The sequence below is a fragment of the Pogona vitticeps genome, chromosome 4 (genome assembly GCF_051106095.1).
Source record: "Pogona vitticeps strain Pit_001003342236 chromosome 4, PviZW2.1, whole genome shotgun sequence".
In the NCBI taxonomy this organism is placed as follows: domain Eukaryota; kingdom Metazoa; phylum Chordata; class Lepidosauria; order Squamata; family Agamidae; genus Pogona; species Pogona vitticeps.
Window position 1 is genome coordinate 28305083 of NC_135786.1, and position 17948 is coordinate 28323030.

At 41.3% G+C, this 17948-nt stretch overlaps 1 long non-coding RNA gene across 1 annotated transcript; it reads right to left on the minus strand.

Moving 5' to 3' along the window:
• Window positions 1-3700: 3700 nt before the first annotated feature.
• LOC144588987 (uncharacterized) lies at window positions 3701-12011 on the minus strand. Its single transcript, XR_013544791.1, has 2 exons — window positions 8301-12011; window positions 3701-6688 (listed from the first exon to the last, which is right to left on the minus strand). It is a non-coding gene; the product is annotated as an uncharacterized LOC144588987 (long non-coding RNA).
• Between the last annotated feature and the right edge of the window lie 5937 nt (window positions 12012-17948).

Here is a 17948-nt window from a genome sequence, read left to right on the forward strand (position 1 = left end):
AATATCTCTCCTAAGGGAAAGGACTCCCAGCAACTACCCTGAGTGATATTTTTCCCTGGTATCATTGCTACCATACACCTTAAAAACCTTAAAACCTTAGTCATTTGGACAATTGAAACGTGCAATATACTCTTCTGAAGAAGGACAGACCTTTTCATAGGTTTTCTTCAAGCATTCCTTAAAAGTTTTATTGAAATTTTATTTATTTATTTATTTATTTATTTATTTATTTATTTATTTATTTGATTTATATCCTGCCCATCTGGTATATTTATACCACTCTGAGCGGCTGAAAGGGTGAAACTGGGCAACAGGAGAAATACCCTATCTGATAGTTGTGCAAAAACAAAATCAACTTCGAAGTTCAAATTGAAGCAGACTGATTTAATTTGAAGCAGTCTAGGTGAATGGAGAACATATAAAGTTAAGATGAAATAAATTAACACAGAGAACTATGATTTCCAGGGCAAGTAGACTTCCAAAATACTATCAGCTGACATGCAAAATGGTGTTAGATGCTAGCTCCAATTGGTCCTAGTTATCCTGGCCAATGAGTTTAGCAAACTGAAGTGTCTTGGGGAGGTATGAATGGGAACTCCCTCTTTTGCAAATCAGGTTTCCCTCATTTTGTGTGTTGTCCGTGCATTGTGCAATTCATAGCAACATTTTTAGTATTGTGCAAATTGATTCTGATGTATGTGATATGTGTGGAGTGTGGGAGGAAGTAGACCATATCTTATGAGATTGTCCAAACTAGAGATGGGCACAAACCAGTTTGTTGCAGTCCGTCAAGGCAGCGGCATGGGTGCTGCTGCTCCGCTGCCCCTCCCCCACCTCCTCTAGCTCAATCAACTATTCACCAGGCTAGTGTGCTAGCCTCCTTTACCTCTTCAACAGATCTTCAAGTCCCAGCAACAGTTCAGGCTTCTCTGCCCTGCCCTCTTGGCTGATATCACACTCAGACAAAAAGGTGTGGCAGAGAAGTTTCTGCTCTTGTTTGTAATTGAGAGATTAGCTGAGGAAGTGGAAAAAGCAAGAAAGCTGGGGCTGGTGAGTGGCGGATTGACCCTGAGGAGGTGGGCAAGGGGAACAGCTGTGTCTGTCCTGACACCTTTATGAACTGGGATCAACCAGTTCATGCCCATCAGTAATCTAAACCAAAAGCTGTGGTTCTCAGCCTTGGATCCCCAGATGTTCTTGAACTAAAACTGTGAGAATCCTTCACCACTACCTGTGCTGCTGGCCAGTATTTCTGGGAGTTGCAGTCCAAGAACATCTGTGGACTCAAGGTAGAGAACTACTGGAAGTACAGGAAGGAAAGAGAGCCTTTTTTAAGGTCTCATGGAGATTAAGGGTATTGTGGCTGGTAACTGGAGGAATCATAATTTGTGGAATTCAGTCTTAAAAGACTTACAGTCTTTTTTGTGATCATGTAATTTAGTGGGTCATTTATAAATAACTCTCCTTTCCTCCTTCTCCTCACTTTCTCTCCTTTTTCTTTTCTCTCCAGATCTTTCTCTGATTACAAGCCATCTGTAAGTGTTGGTAATAGGGACATCAGCCATGTTCCACCATTAAATAGCAGAAGAAGAAATATCTGATTCTTCTGGGGGTTTTTTCTATCAGATGACAGAGGACATCCCTGTGGGTTTGAGGTCTATGCTTTGGACACAAGTCATCTTCTTCTTAATAGGACACAGCAAGTTTCTGGGTGCAGAGAGGGTCTCTTAAAGGGTTAGGAAGAGGAAGTTGATATGTATTAGTAATATGAATTGATTGGATGATGTTATACTTTATGCTCTCCTATCCCCCAAAATCATTTTTCCTTCTCTATCCCCTCTTTCTTTTTGTACCCTTTATCCCTGTTTCTAAATAAATATATAAAAAAGGAAAAAAAAAAAGGAAGAGGAAGTGCTCCATTTGATTCATATTCCAAGTCAGGGAAAGGTACTTAATTGATTTCCAACCATCTTGGTCAGGTCCTCCTCCTTTGCCTGTACCATTTCCCAACATTTTTAAAAAATCACTGAGCAGTTTATATACATTGAAAATGAGTGACAACTAGATTTTACCCCATCTCACCCTCAGTGTGTATGCTGTCCGTACTGGCCTTAGCTACAACAAATTGTAGGGGTCGGTGTTTGTACCCTAAAAAGGAGTTTGGAAACTTCCTATAATCAATCAGAGCTGAAATGGCTTTCCAAAATAATTCCTTGAAAATACTTGGTGTGCTAAACATAAAACTATAGCTTGGAGCTACCAAGCCTCAGTTAAGTGGCATTTGGCAAGTCTCTGCGATAAATGCCGTATGCCTTAGCTGCTCTACTTTTGGTTATGCTGAATACCTGTGCAAGATCCAACCACTGCCCCGTCCTCATTCTTGCGGTGGGGTCTGTTTAATGTCAGAGGCAGACATGAGGAACTTGTGCCAACACATGGTTAAGGGCCCACAGCAGACTCTTCAAAACCATAACTGTGCATTAAGGCTGTGTTTTGGCTAGACTCTCTCTCGGGTGGCTTATTTTTACTACTTTTTAATTACTCTAATTGAAGAGGAGAATATTTCCCTCTGTTTCTCTAGTTCACTCAGAGCTTGTAGTCCAGCTTTACTTTTTCATTCCACCCCTCCCATTTCAGCAAAATGGCTGCAAAAAAACCCTTCCAGCTTGTCATGCAACCACATAATGATGGGGGTTGCTCGAGTTGGACTTCTTTTTTTTTTAAACTTCTTTTTCTTCTTCTCATTCTCCCTCCCTTCTCCCTTCCAGCTGGAAGGTGGAAACACATGAATTTCATTAGTGAGGTTGGCTCTGAAGTTGACACACCCTACTGCACATAAACATGAGGATTGGCTTGCTCTCTTTTAATAAACACAGGCCTTTAAAAATATGTGTCCCTTGCCATATTTGTTTAAGGAATTTAATGTTTACAAAGGGAGAGGGGACCCATGTGAGAAGAACAAGCCTACCATTTAGCTGCAATTGGGGTGGAGGAGTAGCAGGAAAGGACGGGGCTAGTGGGAGGAGAACTCCATTCCTTACAGCTTGGAATGCCAATATTCTCCCTCCTATGCAAAACTTGGCAACTCCACTGGAGTATATGTAATCAGCTTCTCCATATACAAAGGCCTTTGTTGCTACAATGTAAGGCCTTTGGACAGTGGAAGCTATACTCAGACATGGACAACAGGCTTGTTAGATGATTGCTCAGATTTAAAAACAAAACAAAGCCAAAAAAAAAGAGAGTGAGCACTCTTATAAAGAAAGTAAGAAAGATTCTTATTGGAGGGGGTGGCAGTAGGTCTCCCTCTGTTCTGAAACCATACTCTTGAATCTATAAAAGCTTGAGCTAATGATGACTGGATTTATTTCTGGAACAATTGAGAACACTTCTGACACACCAAACAAATTTCTAGGCTGAAAAGTATTTACTTCTAAATATAGTATTTACTTTTGCACCTAGCTCTGGAATTCTTGTTAAGAAGGTGAAATACCTAGGAAGTCTAAAATTTGCTCAACACTGCCGTCTCATAATGACACTGAGCAATACAGATAGGAAATCAAATGTTGAAAAATTAAAGAACAACATTTATGTATAGTTCTATTGGCTGCTTATTTTGTCTCAAGCTAATGCAGTATTTGTATCTAATGCTTACGCTGGTTGGCTCTCTTTTTCTGCTCCACTTCTGATGTACCGTGTCTTTTCTCATGGGGTGACATTGGTTGTGCTCATTCTTTCTTTGATCTGTACCTGGCATATGCTAACAGACGTTTCTTCTCTTGGCCTCCAATTCTTTTCCTTTTCAAAATATTTCCACTGTAATGCATTTTTGCTGCACAAGAACAAGAAAACCATATGACAGAGAATGGGCATGTAGGCATAAGAGCAGAATAGGATTTATTCCTAAACTGATTGTATAACATAATGACCACACTATAATACCGATTGTATAACATAATGACCACACTATAATAGGCTCTTGAAAGAGATCTGCTGGTGATTCTGTGCAGATGCAATGGTGGCATCAAAGAATGGCTTCTTTCCTGCCACAACTGTCATGAAGGAGACCTTCCAATGAGCCCTAGCCATGTCTTGTTGACATGTACTGTCAAACTGCTTCTGATGTACAGCAATCCTATGCATCAGTGATCTCCAAAAGGTTCTGGCATCAACAGCCTGCTCAGCTTTTGCAAGCACAAGCCTGTGGTTTCCTGTACTGAGTCAATCTATCTCTTACTTGGTCTTTCTCTTTTCCTGCTGCCTCCCTGTTGCCTTTTTCCAAGCATTATCGTCTCTCTCCCTCTTGGATAACTTTAACATGGTGAAAAGGTTTGAGTGTGTCTGTGCAGCTGAGAGCTATGCTATGCTGTCTGTTATGAGTCTGGGCTCCTAGAAAGGTCACCCAATGCAGACGAGTCAAAGCTGAGACACCAGACTCAATACACCTACACTCTTCAGGATTAACAGTCACCTCAGCAGAAGAGTATGGACAGTCCCAATGGTGATGGGGGCAGAGAACTCTTGGAAGGCACCTACTGGGCGGCAGCAATAGTGGAAGGTGACACTGGTGGAGGATCTTTCACAGAATCATAGCAATGACATTCAACTCACTCAGATGGGGGGGCAAGCATCCTTATCAGTTGAGAGGCAGGCACATATGCAGGAGGCAGTGACTGACTTCCCTTTCAGGAGCCCAGGCACTGCTTCTGTGCAGGTGCCTAACCCCCTACTGATCACCCTGATCAACTGGGAGGTGGGTGCATGCACAGAAGGCAGCAACTGGCTTCCCTTTCAGGAGCCTGGGTGCTGCCTGTACATATGCATCTGACACCAGCTGATCACCCTGATCAGCTGGGCTGAAGATGCTTGCGCAGAGGCAGTAGGCTTGGCTCCTGGAAGGGAAGCTGTCTTGATGTCTCTGATTATGGTGGCAGAGGTGGAGGTGGCAGGAAGTTTCACCACCTGTTATGCATGATATGTTTGCAAAACTCATACATGAATTATCAGTTCTAGTGTAGACTAGAATGATGTGGGGAGATACGGTAGCGCAGTAGTTGAGCCCCTGCTTTGTAATGTAAAATGTCCCAGTTTCCCTCAACCACTTCTCCAGGTAGGGCTCCCGAAAGCATTCTGCCTAAAACTCAGGAAAATCCCTGGCAATCGCAGTCAACAGCACTGGGCTAGATGAACCAATGACCTGACAAAATACAAGGTGGTTTCCTACTTTGCTTTTTAAAAGTAACATATTTCAAGCTTTGGAATAAGTCAGCAATGGTGGATAGATGTGATCACTGTCTATGAAACGCTTCATTTCCTTGTAGAATTCAATGAGTTTGAAACCAATGGCAGTTCTAGAAAAGCCCCAGTTCTTAAGTGTGTTGGTTGGTTCCTCTAGAGAAGCTGAAGTGTGATTAAAACCACATTGTAGTAATTTTAATTTACTTCCCCTTCACACACAGTCCCCAATAGGAGGGCTAAATTTTACTGTACTATATCCTCTAATAGTTCCCAGTAGTATGCACTATTGCCCAGAGACCTCTGGGTAGAGTGGGTGGCATATAAATTCAATAAATAAAATAAACTCAATAAATATTGGAACTGTGGTAAGGATATATGGATTCCCAGTGTGTTGCAGTGGATAGTGATGGACTAGGACTCTGGATAACAGAGTTCAAACATTCCTTAAATATTTATTTATTTATTTATTTATTTATTTATTTATTTATTTATTTATTTATTTACTTATTTACTTATTTACTTATTTACTTATTTACTTATTTACTTATTTGATTTGTACCCCGCCTATCTGGACCAATGGACCACTCTAGGCGGCTTCCAACATAAAATTTAAACAATAAACACAACATTTCACTTACCTTGAAAACCCTATTAGGGTCACTGTAGGTTGGTTCCAATTTGATGACACAGAGAACTCAAGATTATGTGGGGTTACATTGCTATATTTTGAATAATTATGTATTTTAAACAATGGAAGCAATAGTCACAGTCTAACTGCTTCATTCAGACCTCAGTTGGAATACTGTGTCCAATTATGGCCACCCCAGTTTAAGGAGAATATTGAGAAGCTGGAACATTTCCATAGGCAGATGGTCAGCATATAAAAGATTTGGAAACCAAGCCCTATAAAAAATGGTTGAGGGAATTGGGCATGTTGGTCTAGACAAGAGAAGACTAAGAGGTGACATGATACCTGTCATCAAATATTTGAGGGGCTTCCATGTGGAAGATGATGCAAACTTGTCTCTAGCTCTAGAGGGTAGTAGAGGAAGTAATGGATCTAAATTACAAGAGAGGTGATATCAGCTAAACATTAGGAAGAACATCCTGGCAGTAGAAGCAACTTGATAGTGGAACAAACTGCTTCAGGAAATGGTGGATTCTGCTTCATTGGATGGCTACTCACCAGGGTTGCTTTAGCAGTGGATTTCTTGCTTCTGCATGGATCAGTGACCCTTCCAGGTCCACAATTTTATGATTCTAACATGAGAATATGGCAGTATGTATCTTGAGATTGTTCTCTTTTGTGGTCAGTTGTGATAAATGTCTCTCTAAAGAACTCCACGTCTTCCTCCTCTTTGTCTTCCTTCTTGTATATCTTAGTAGTCAATCTCTGTGTTACAATTAGGTAGCACCCTTTATGTGCCATTCCCAGAATGCTTAGCAGACACTAAAATCAAAAGAAAGTAAAGGACATATTTTACAAAAGGAGGCAAACTGAAGGACTTCTTCAAAGACTTTATTTAAAAAACAAACAAGAAAGGGAAGACATGCCAGTGCAATCACACAATTGCCACATACATAAACTCAGAGATGGAGAACATGTGGTTTTCTTGAACTTCATCTCCCAGACTTGTACAGCCAACATGGCCACCTGACTGTGGGATTCTGAGAGTTGTCCATTAAAAAAAAAAAAAAACAACTGTTTCCCATCTCTCTGGGTTTTTTTAATCAGAGTTACCTTGTGCAATATTCAAAGCAGTTAATAGACTGCCCTTTCATCCTGGCCAATCTGAAGTCCAAACATTACTTAACTGGAAAGCATGGAAGATTAAAGATCTAAGTACAGTACTTAGGAAACATTTGTCCATGCAAATGACTGCTATGTCTGCCAGCTACTGGTGAGACACCAGAGGGATTTATAAAAATTAGTCAGGAACTCTCCCCACACAGCTGGACTCACAGGAGTCAACTTTTTAATATACTTTCACAGCCAAAGAGAGATCTGGTGTCTGTGTGTTCTGCAAGATATGATTATATCCAGAGAATGACTCAAAAAGAAACTCCTGCAGGCACAATTCATTTAGGACCTGGTGCTCTGCAGCTGAAGTCAATGCAGAGCATCAGTGTTGTCTAATGTAGATGCAGATATTCAGGAACACTACTGCATTCCTCTAAGTCTGAGTTACATTTCAGACTAAATATCCTATGGCACAGGATCACAGCTAAATTGAGGCTCGCAGTCTAACGATCTGCTCATTCTTCAGTGCAGGCAATAGAAGTAGACTACTTTCCTGCATTTCATTCTGTTTGATTTTCCCATGGCTCAGAAGTGGATGATTGTGCACATTTAATAAAGGAGCAGTAGCCATGTGCCCAGTAAAGGGTTTGCATTTATTTGGTATTCTACCTACTACAAAGCATGGTTGTCCCTGTTTGCCTAGCACTGGTCTTAGATGGGACACCCTTGGGGAAAAAAACAATGCTTCTCCAGGGTATAAGGGGCCGAACAGCCGACTGTGAAGGTTTTGAAGGTCACATGTGTGTGCTGTTCTGTAAGGAATTAGCATGTCTTTCATCTAGGTTGGATAGGTGATGGGATGCCTGTAACAATGTTTGAAGCATTGGCTCATGAGCCACACTTGGAGATGTGAAGGAACCATGTTAGAACCATGCTGGAATACTGAAGAGAAGGAGCAAGAGGACTAACCGATATGTAAAAGAATGGGATATCTGATTCAATCAAGTATTACAATGTATCTCCATGTTATTAATTGGAAAAGGAGGTCTGCTCATTGCCTCTCCTCCCCCACAGTTCATGCACATCCATGGTGGGGAAGATGTGGCTGTCCATCTCCTGGACTCTATCTTTCCTTATCTCCAACCAGCAAAATCAATGGCCATAGATATGGGAACTACAGTCCAGAATCTGGTGAGGCCACAGCTCCATCACCTTGACTTAGACAGATATTACAGACACTGCAGGATTTTGTTTATCTAAATGTACAATAAAAATAAAGACATATTCCACAGGGCTATTTTTTGGGATTGGGGGTAAGTACCTGCATCTTTAAGAGCTAATTTGTACACTTCTTGTTGTAGAACGCAGCTTGACTGGTCTCAGGGCACCACCTTAAGCCTCAAGGTCCTGCTGTGTTTCTCTGGTTCTCATCATGGGGGCAAGGCACAGGCATTAAATGAAATAAGAAAAAGAGAATAACTGTGGGTTTGTTCTGCTTTTTTGTGAAGTCAAATCTCTTGTTAGATTTTGTTTTGAATTGTAGTAGATTTTAACTTTACCTACAACTTGCCTTTGCTATAACTGACCCTAATAATTGCTAGCAGGCAATGTTTTATTGAATGAATTTTGTTAACTATTTGAAGCATTGTCTTCCTGTATGGAATAAGTAAATACATTATTTCACAACATCTCTACCATCTCGCCCCTAAAAAAACAAAAGGCAAGAGTCCTCCATTAACCCTCTAAAAGTAGCATCTCTGTAAACAAGGAACATTGCTATGGCTAAGGTTGTTCTGCTTATCTGCATTATGTCTGCCATGCTGGGGACCAGTTCTGTTTTAGTTTGTTCCCTCATAAAGAGCTAAATTATTTAAAAAAGAAAAGAAACATTTTCTTGAGTGGTTGCAGGTCACTCTGGATCAGTGAGGTTTAACTTTAGTGTGTTGCAATAAAATATTAATACTGAGTCAGTGTGTTTATTTCTCCAAGCGTCTGGAGCCCCCGAGTGTTTATGTGCTGAGATTAGTCAAAAGTGTGTTCATGCATAGCTGTGTTGTACACTGAAAGTCTGAGATTTCAGGACTCAAAGGGTGTGCATGGGAAATCAACGACATAACAGTCTTTGTGTTGTCTGAACACAGGAGAACACACCTTGAAGGATTTGATCTCACGATATAGATATATAGATAGATATAGATATGCCTTAGTCTATATATATTACTAATGAAAGCAAAATTTTTAAGGCCAGTTCGCACAATTAAGTGGCATATTGATAATCTAGGTTGAATGAATTTAACACATTCACAGTGACATTTTTCTGGCTTTCAAATTCCCCCCTCCTCTTTTGTGGCTCTTGAAGGCTCCCTCATGATGAAGGGGATCCCTAGGGTGTGGGGGAAGGGAAAGCTTTTAATTTCTTGGAAGAGCCATTGCTTAGCTGCAGCTGACAACATCACTGGAGATCCACAGTGTAACCTACACCAGCAGGATTTGGTTGAAAGAGATCAGCTGAGTATCCAGTGAAATGGTCACATGAAATTGCCCATGTCCATAAATTCCCACCAATAAAGAAGGAGCAGTTCAGCTTGCCCATATGGCTATGGGCTAACAGTAACACAAGCATTCACAGAGGTGTTTGCCTGTCAGAGGTTACCACAAATCTATGATAACCCCTGACAGACAAGCATTTCTAGTTTTCGCTTTCTGTCTTGTCGAGACAGAAAATTATGGTAAAAAGAGATGTTAGAGGTAGCCCATGACTGGAAGAGGTAAATTCTTAAATAATATGGGGATCTGAGTAACACAGCATGAGGTCTTTTGACCTTCAGGGTAATATAAATTAACTTGCATCATTTGGTGGTTGGTCTTCGGGACTTAAACATGGAATTCTTTTGAAGTCTGACTTCACAAAGTGGAAAGACTGCTTCTCTGAAATATCATAATGCTTTCAGCTTACCTTCTGTTCAGCTGTATTTATGGGCTATCTCTCACATCTGTTTCTGACCCAAGTTGCTTGTGATGTGCTTCCTACTGGACTGTACCACTTGAGACTATTGTAGGGGATGCAATGTATGAATATTCCCTTGCATATTTACTACATTATTGAAAATCTTCTGAACTAAGTCTTAGAAGGCATTCTTTCTTTTAAAAGTTCTGAGATTTTTCTTTTTCTTATTTTCCTTTTTTTAAAAAAAGACAATGTGGGGAATATGAATGTATGCACACTATCTATCTTCCCCCCTCCCTCTTTCCCTGGAATAGTTCCATATTTGGGGCACTATGGAAAATGCAAAATGGCAAACTGCCAACAGTTTCTATTGTCTATGCTATCTCTTATACTGTATATACCTACAAAGAAGTAACATTAGCAGATTAAAAACAAAGAAGGAATAATATTGCCATTGCAAATGATAAGCAACATCCCAGTGAAATGTTTGGATAATCTCTCCCTTACTTGGAGAAATTTCTCTGGCCATAGAGTGAAAATTTTTAAGAGGCAGTTTTCATTCCAAATTTAAGAGGAATTTTTGTTATAGTTAGAAGTGTTTTGATGAGAAAACATTTAAATTTAGAACCTCATGAGCAACATATATGTATATGATATCAGGTAATGTGTGCTAGAGCACTCTCTGGGCAGTTTACAACATAATTATGAAAACAACAACTTGCCCCCCGGCAGGCTGGGAACCCATTTTACCGGTGTCGGAAGGATAGAAGGCTGGGTCAACCTTGAGCCAGCTACCTGAACCCATCATGATCAAGCTCATGTCATGAGCAGAGGCTTGTCTGCAGTGCTGCAGTTTAATCACTGAGCCACAGGGTTCATTGTGGTGGACTCTCCATCATGGAAGCTACTTAGACAAAGTTGAGTGGCCATTAGAGATGGGCATGATCCAGCTACATTATGGTTTGTCTTGGTTCATGGAAGTCCATGAACCACGGATTGGTTCATTGGTTAATTCAGTTTGTTAGACAGTCCAGGGGCTGACTTTAAAAAAAAAAAAAAAAGTCCAGCTGTCTTACCATCCCCACAGCCTGTCCCCAACTCTTCCCACTGCTCCATTGCCTCCCTACCTTTTCCTGTCACTGCCTCCGCTGCCACCATCTTGAGAGGCAACTGGCTCCCGCAGGCCATCTTCCTGTCAGGATGGCAATGGTGGTGGAGGAGGCAGGGGCAGTAAAAGGTAGGGAACAATTGGACAGTGGGGAGAGGGCAGGGGGCAGGCTGTGGAGGTGAGGACAATGAACTAGGAAGTTTGTGAAATTGCACAAAAGTTCATTGGTTAGGGAAGGTTCAGGTTCTCTGGTTTAAACCAACCTGAACTGACATGAACCAACGATTCAGTGATTTTTGACAAGTTTCCTGGTTCATTTTTTTGGTTCATGCCAATATCTAGTGGCCACCTCTTAGGGTGCTTTAGCTGTAATTTTTTGCTTTAGCAGTGGTTGTACTCAATACAGCTCTACAGTTGTGATGATACTGCTATAAGTCAACCTAAGATGATTGTAGATGAACGTGGGCAAGCCCCATGTTACAGTGCCAATTTTTTAAGTACAGGTACCCATATCCCATTTGGCTGGGTTAGTCACATTTGCTAGGTGCTTTGTTTATAGACTAGCCCCATGTAGTGATAATTAAAGCAAAAGTTCAAGAAAATGCATATTTCCTTTTTTTTACAATGTTTTCCTTCTAATGGTTCAATCTCCTTTATTATGCCTATCTATGTAATTAGACCTGCAAAGAAAGCCAGTACAGTAGGACCCCTGTATCTGCAAGAATTGGTTTCAAGTTGAGATGGGGACAAATAAAAAAATGGCAATTCATTTTGATTTGTCAAGGTTAACGACTCAATGAATATGAATATTCTTCAATAATTTGTCTTTGCTTTAAACATCTATACAACTGGCCCCTAAGCATCTAGAGATGCCAGATTTGCAGGGAAGCTTCCTCAGATACGTTTCTAAAACTCCTGAAAGTTTTGTGAACATTGGGTAATGGACCTTTGAGTTATATAGTCACAAAGAGGACACCCCCAGGAAAGCTCCCACCAGGTACAATGGTGCCCTGCTTAATGATTACCCCGCTTGACGACGAATCCGCCTCACTACGATGTTTTTGTGATCGCTATTACAATCAAAAAATGATGTTTTAATGGGCAAAATCCGCTTTGCGACGATTGGTTCCCTGCTTCGGGAACCGATTATTCGCATTACGATGATCAAAACAGCTGATCGTCGGGTTTCCAAAATGGCCACCGGGAAGCTGCAGCTGCCATCTTTGCAAAAGGCAGTCTGGGCTCCCTTAAGGCAGGCTAAGGGAATCCGGGCTGCCCTTTGCAAAGATGGCAGCTGCAGCTTCCCTACCCTAAGTGAAGGCACAGCCACCATCTTTGCCAAGGGGAGCCAGTCTCTCTTTTTACATGTGTGGCTGGGAGGGCATAAGGAGACCTTGGCAGCAGCGATTAAGGTAAGGAGGTGTTGTTAGAGGGTGGGGTGGCATGGTGTTGTGGCTAAGGTAGGGAAAGGAAGGGGTGTGGAGTAGGCCGTTGGGGTGGCTGACTGTGGGAGGGCAATGGCTGCCTATCTGATCAGCTTATTTGCAGCCAGTAAGCAGAATGGTATTTGTTGTTGTTGTTGTTTAATAGGAAGGTGGTGTCAGTGGGGGTGGTGGAGGGCTAAGGTAGGGAGAGGAAGGGGTGGGAGGGTAGGCTGTGGGGTTGGGTGGCTGTGGGTAGTGGCCGCTGCCTACCCCTGCCGATCAGCTGATTGGCGGCCAGTAGGCAGGATAGGGGGTGTTTTTTGGGTTTTTTAATATGAAGGATCAATAAAAACGGGTAAATATTCATGTCTCTGGAACTCACAAATATGAAGGGACAAATATTTAATGAATCAGCTATTTTAGTCGAAAATGCCTATCCGTTTTTATATTTGTCCCCATCCCTAGTTTCAAGTCCTCCCATAGGTACTGAAGAACACTGATAGCAAACCCTATATACTCCACCTCAAACAACAATAACAGGCTGTCTGAGGTTGACTCAGCCTTCTATCCTTCCGAGGTCGGTAAAATGAGTACCCAGCTCGCGGGGGGGGGGCAATGTGTAGCCTGCATAATTAAACTGTAAACCGCCCAGAGAGTGCTTGAAGCGCTATGGGGCGGTATATAAGCAGCACGCTTTGCTTTGCTTTTGCTTTGCATACCATGCAACAGGCAAAATATGAGCCACAGAAATGGCAATGTGATCGAATTGCTGAATGCAATTTGCTTGGGTATAAGACTCAGCACACTACTGCTAGTGCAACTTTGCAGGATTTCAGCCATTGTGTCACTTGTGCAAATCTCCTAAAATCAAAACCTTCTCCTCTGTTCTATAGACTTAAAATTTTGAAGCACTAGATTGCTGATTCACACCTTGCCAAATAATCAGTCCTAGCCCAGATAGAGAAATAACTTCTCTCCTCCTCCCGGCTTCTAATTGTGGGGCTGTCATTTAGTATATTTCTGCATTGTGTTTAATGTTATAGACTGGGCAGTTACTGAATCTGCTCAGAGCAGGAGGAGAAAAAATACAGCCAAAGGCAGAAACCATGCTTTCTGAGGGTTATAGCTCCCCCAACACCTAAAAACCCTAACTTTTTCCAGCTGAAGTGAAACATATTGTTGTTTAGTTGTTAAGTCGTGTCCGACTCTTTGTGACCCCATGGACTAGAGCATGTCAGGCCCTCCTGTCTTCCACTGCCTCCCAGAGTTGGGTCAAATTCATGTTGGTAGCTTCGGTGACACTGTCCAACCATCTTGTCCTCTGAAGTGAAACATACCAAATGCAATTTGAAAGACAGAAATAGGATAGCAAATAAACAGATGGCAATGGAAGCTGTTGTTCCTGCTACTTTAAAAATGAGAGTCTAATTCTACTCCTTGCTGAATTAGGTTCAGATCCAACTCTTTCCCACCCAGTCTAGACTGGTTAACTCAGTTCGTGTCCAGATGTTAAGAACAGGAAGCCACTCACTTTCTGCATTCAAAAGGTTAGCGGAGGAAGGACAAGAAGAGCAACTCCGGGAATGACAATGGAAAAAGGATACTGCAGTGACCTTCAGTACAGGTTTTGAGGAGGTCCGCCATTTCCCTTGTTCCTCTCCAAGTGGGAACAGTTCCTGCCTCTTGGCTGCCAACTCCTCTTACATGCCATGTGCAGTGGCAACATCTGAGATTCATTGTTGTTTGCAGCCGCCGCTCTCCAAAAGATGAGTCAGAGAACGGAGGTCCCAGCCCTCCTGCCTGTACTGTCTGTCTGGATTTCCTTGTTATGCTTTACAGTCTGCCAGCGATCATCAAGTGCTAAAGGAATGATGCTGCTTGGAAGGGAACATGGGTTACTGGACCCCCTTTGGCACTGCTGCATGCAGGAAACACTGTACGACACATTTATGAGCACTTTCCACCGCCATGCATCTGAAGAGTGCCAATTAGCAAAAGAGAAAGAAGATGCTAGAGGAGAGATAACAATGGCCTCTTACATCTCTATTTTCTCCAAGTGTGTCAAGCCAAACATTACTCTCCCTTTTCCCTTTGTAAAAATAACACAGATTGTCCAGGATATGTTTGGTTTGCTGTCAAATGCACGGTGAGTCAGGAAATCCCTGGTCTGAATGTTTCTTCTGCCATAAACTAACTTGGTGGCTTAGGGCCAGATACCATCAGCCTCCATTTGCTCCATCTGCAATATGGGGAAATAATAATACTGATTTGTCTCATGGGGTTCTTGTGGCTATCATAAGACAGTGCATGAGAAAGCAGCCTTAATACTTGTTCAGACAGTGATTTGAAACTTTTGGCCATTTGTGAAAGGAAGAAGTAACAAGATCCTCCCACCTTTCTTATAAAAGTACAGGTATAGTAATTGACCTTACTTTTCAAGAGGAAGCCAAAGTAGAGGAGACTTGGATGGAAGAATCCTGCCCCAAAACCTGAAAGGCCACTGCTGTTAGTCAGAATGAGGGTGTGACCCTAGAGAGATCAATGCTCAGAATAAAACACATTGTTCTGTTTCTGTGTTCCTACATTCAGAGTACCTTGAACACCAGGTGCTGGAAGTAAGTAATGAAAGTATGCTGTTGTCTTCATGCTCTGCTTGATCACTCACTGAAATCATCTGCACTTGTACATCTGAACATAGAAGCAAGATATTAGTCTACAGGGTTCCTTATTCTGATCCAGCAGTGAGTCTTCTCATTTTATCTCTTATTCCCAGGACTGAGGCTTAACCCATGGGCAGTAATGGCATCAAGAGGCTACAAGATGCCAGCCACAGAGACTGGTGAAACATCAGGAAGAACAACCTTCAGAACACAGCCAAAGAGTCCGAAAAACCCACAACAACCATCAGATCCCAGCCATGAAAGCCTTCGAGAATACTTCACATTTCAGTAAGACATTGTCTTCAGCTGCTCTAAATATGCTGAAGGCAAGGGATTATTCCCAGTTTCCCCATACCTGTGCTGTGGTTAGAATTTTTTTTCCTACTCTGGGTGGCAGGAAGGAGAGGAGGAGACAATGGTGTGCCTCTTTAAGATCCTATTCTCTCAACGGTTGCCCAAGACATTGTCTCTACTTGATATAAATACGGGCAGTAGAAGCAGTAAGCCTATCTCTCTACACCCCGGCCACAAAAATAAAAAGAAATTAGATAAGTCGTAATACTCCCATAATAAAACTATAAAAGCCAGAGACTGCTTCAGGCATTTGACATGCATCTTGGCACTTTTAATGAGGAAGAACAAAAGACTCCGAGTGCGCCTCCAACATATGTGTCTGCCTGTTTGTGTGTTTGTTTGTGTGTGTGTGTGAGAGAGAGAGAGAGAGAGAGAACAACTAACAAGGAAGCAAGGAAAGACTGTGGTAGTGCGGGGTCTTTGCTTGTGTATGCTCACTAAGCCCCACTGTTGTCAAGGGTTGTTGTAAATCTCCTCGGCTGAGTTCACCCTGCCTAAATCCTCATGCTACATTAGGCTCATTGTATTCCCTTTGGTTTATGGAAGATTGTAGTGGTAAATGAGGTAGAACAGGAACTGTGCTATCAAGGGATAGGATGGCTGTCTTTACCAGCCGGTTACATTAAGTGAGAATTTCCCTCTTTTTCTCTCAACGTTATTCATATTTATCACTTTTAGTCAGAGAGCTACTCTTGAAAGTCATATCTATCCCTCATCAATATGTGCGGAAAATCATTTGTCTGTAATTCATAGTCACATTCAGGCATTCAGAGTTGGGAAGAAGGAACCATCCACACATCACTGACCTCTGCATTTGGAAATAACTATCACACCAATGTGGAGATAGAGACAGACAGTGCCTTTTTAAAGAGCTGAAAGTGGTTTGAGAGAGAAGTGCTTCCTTTAATAAACCTTTTTTTCTATTTTTGTTTTAAATTTTTTTTGTGTGTGTTTTTCCCTCAGATACAGGTTTTTGTCACCTTTGGCATAAGCTTTAAAAAGGAGAAGCTCTAAAAATTGAAAATTGAAACTGTTCTACAGAGGCCAGAGAGAGGTAAATGTACATACATGCACCATCAAAAGTCGTACTTCTTTCAAGCTTCCACCTGAGGCTCCTCCACATTTTGCCCACTCCCTTCTATTATTTGGTATTATTTGATTTACAAGGATTTGTGTCAAAACTTACCCTTTGGACACCACTTCTCTTCTCTTTAAGGCGTCAGTATCTCTTTAAGAAAGTTTTTTAATATCTTGAAGAAATATTTTCAAAATTAATTTCTATGCTAAAATTTGTTATTTTTATTTTGGAATGGCAGTTTGGAAGCTTTCAACTGGGAGGTTTTTGTGTAACATCCAGCAAACCCTCTTTTGCTCTCTTTAAGAAACTGCATATTTAAAAGAAATGTTTAAGAAATTTGGAAGACATATTTATCTTATATGTGTCTTTGCTGGATTTTCCTATTCTTACACATTTCCACTCCAGCTGTGTAATCTTTTTTGTTAGCCATATCTCAGCAATCAGATTTGCAAAGAAAGCTAGTGTTCACATTCCAGTCAATCACACTATGTGATCAATCACACTTTTGACATGCTTTTACAGTTAGATGTCCCTTGCCATTTGGGAGAGCATTTGTTGTAAGTATGGGATGAGTATCACATCTGGTTTGGTCAGCATCTCCCAATTCACTGAAGATCAAAGAAGACAGGATTTCCCTGCACTTTCTTCTCAGACAGAAGGTAGTAGATGAGTGAGGAAAGTTGGTCCAGTTTGGTCTGTATTGTCTCAAACAAAAATTGCACAAAAGTGAAGAATATATCTGTTTTCATTGCCTTCCTAGACCTAAAAAAGAGAAGGCAAGCCATCAACTACATTAACAGACCACAACAGAAAACTGCAACACAGAACACAGCCTATGAGTTTTTATTCTGGTCTGTCTTGCATCCTGCTTTTTGAAATCATCATTATCATTGTTTGACATCAACTCAATTCTGGTTTAAGACATTCATTCATTGGAAAAGTCCATAGTGGCCAATGTGCAGCCCGAAGCCTTCATATTGTTGCCTCCAGGCTGTTTTTGTTTTATTTTTATTCATTCATTCATTCATTTATTTGATTTGTATCCCGCCCATCTGGTCTATACGGCCACTCTGAGTGGCTTCCAATATAATACAATCAATTAATAAAAACACATAGTTACATAAAATTACATAATCTACAAATGAAAATGTGAAAACCAAGAAAATAAAATAAAAGTAAATAAAGGAGAAATGAGAAGAGAGAATCAAGTATTGACTTGTTTTAGTTGGCTTTTTGCAAGCCTTCGCCCTTTTGTCCTGCTGTCCTTAAAGTCCTATGACCAAAGTCAAAAGTTCCATGGCACTTTCCTCCAAAACTGAACTACAACACATGCTAAAACTAATATTTAATTCGACTTTCTTGATCCTAATAAAGGCATTGACTGCTTGCCAGTTTTGG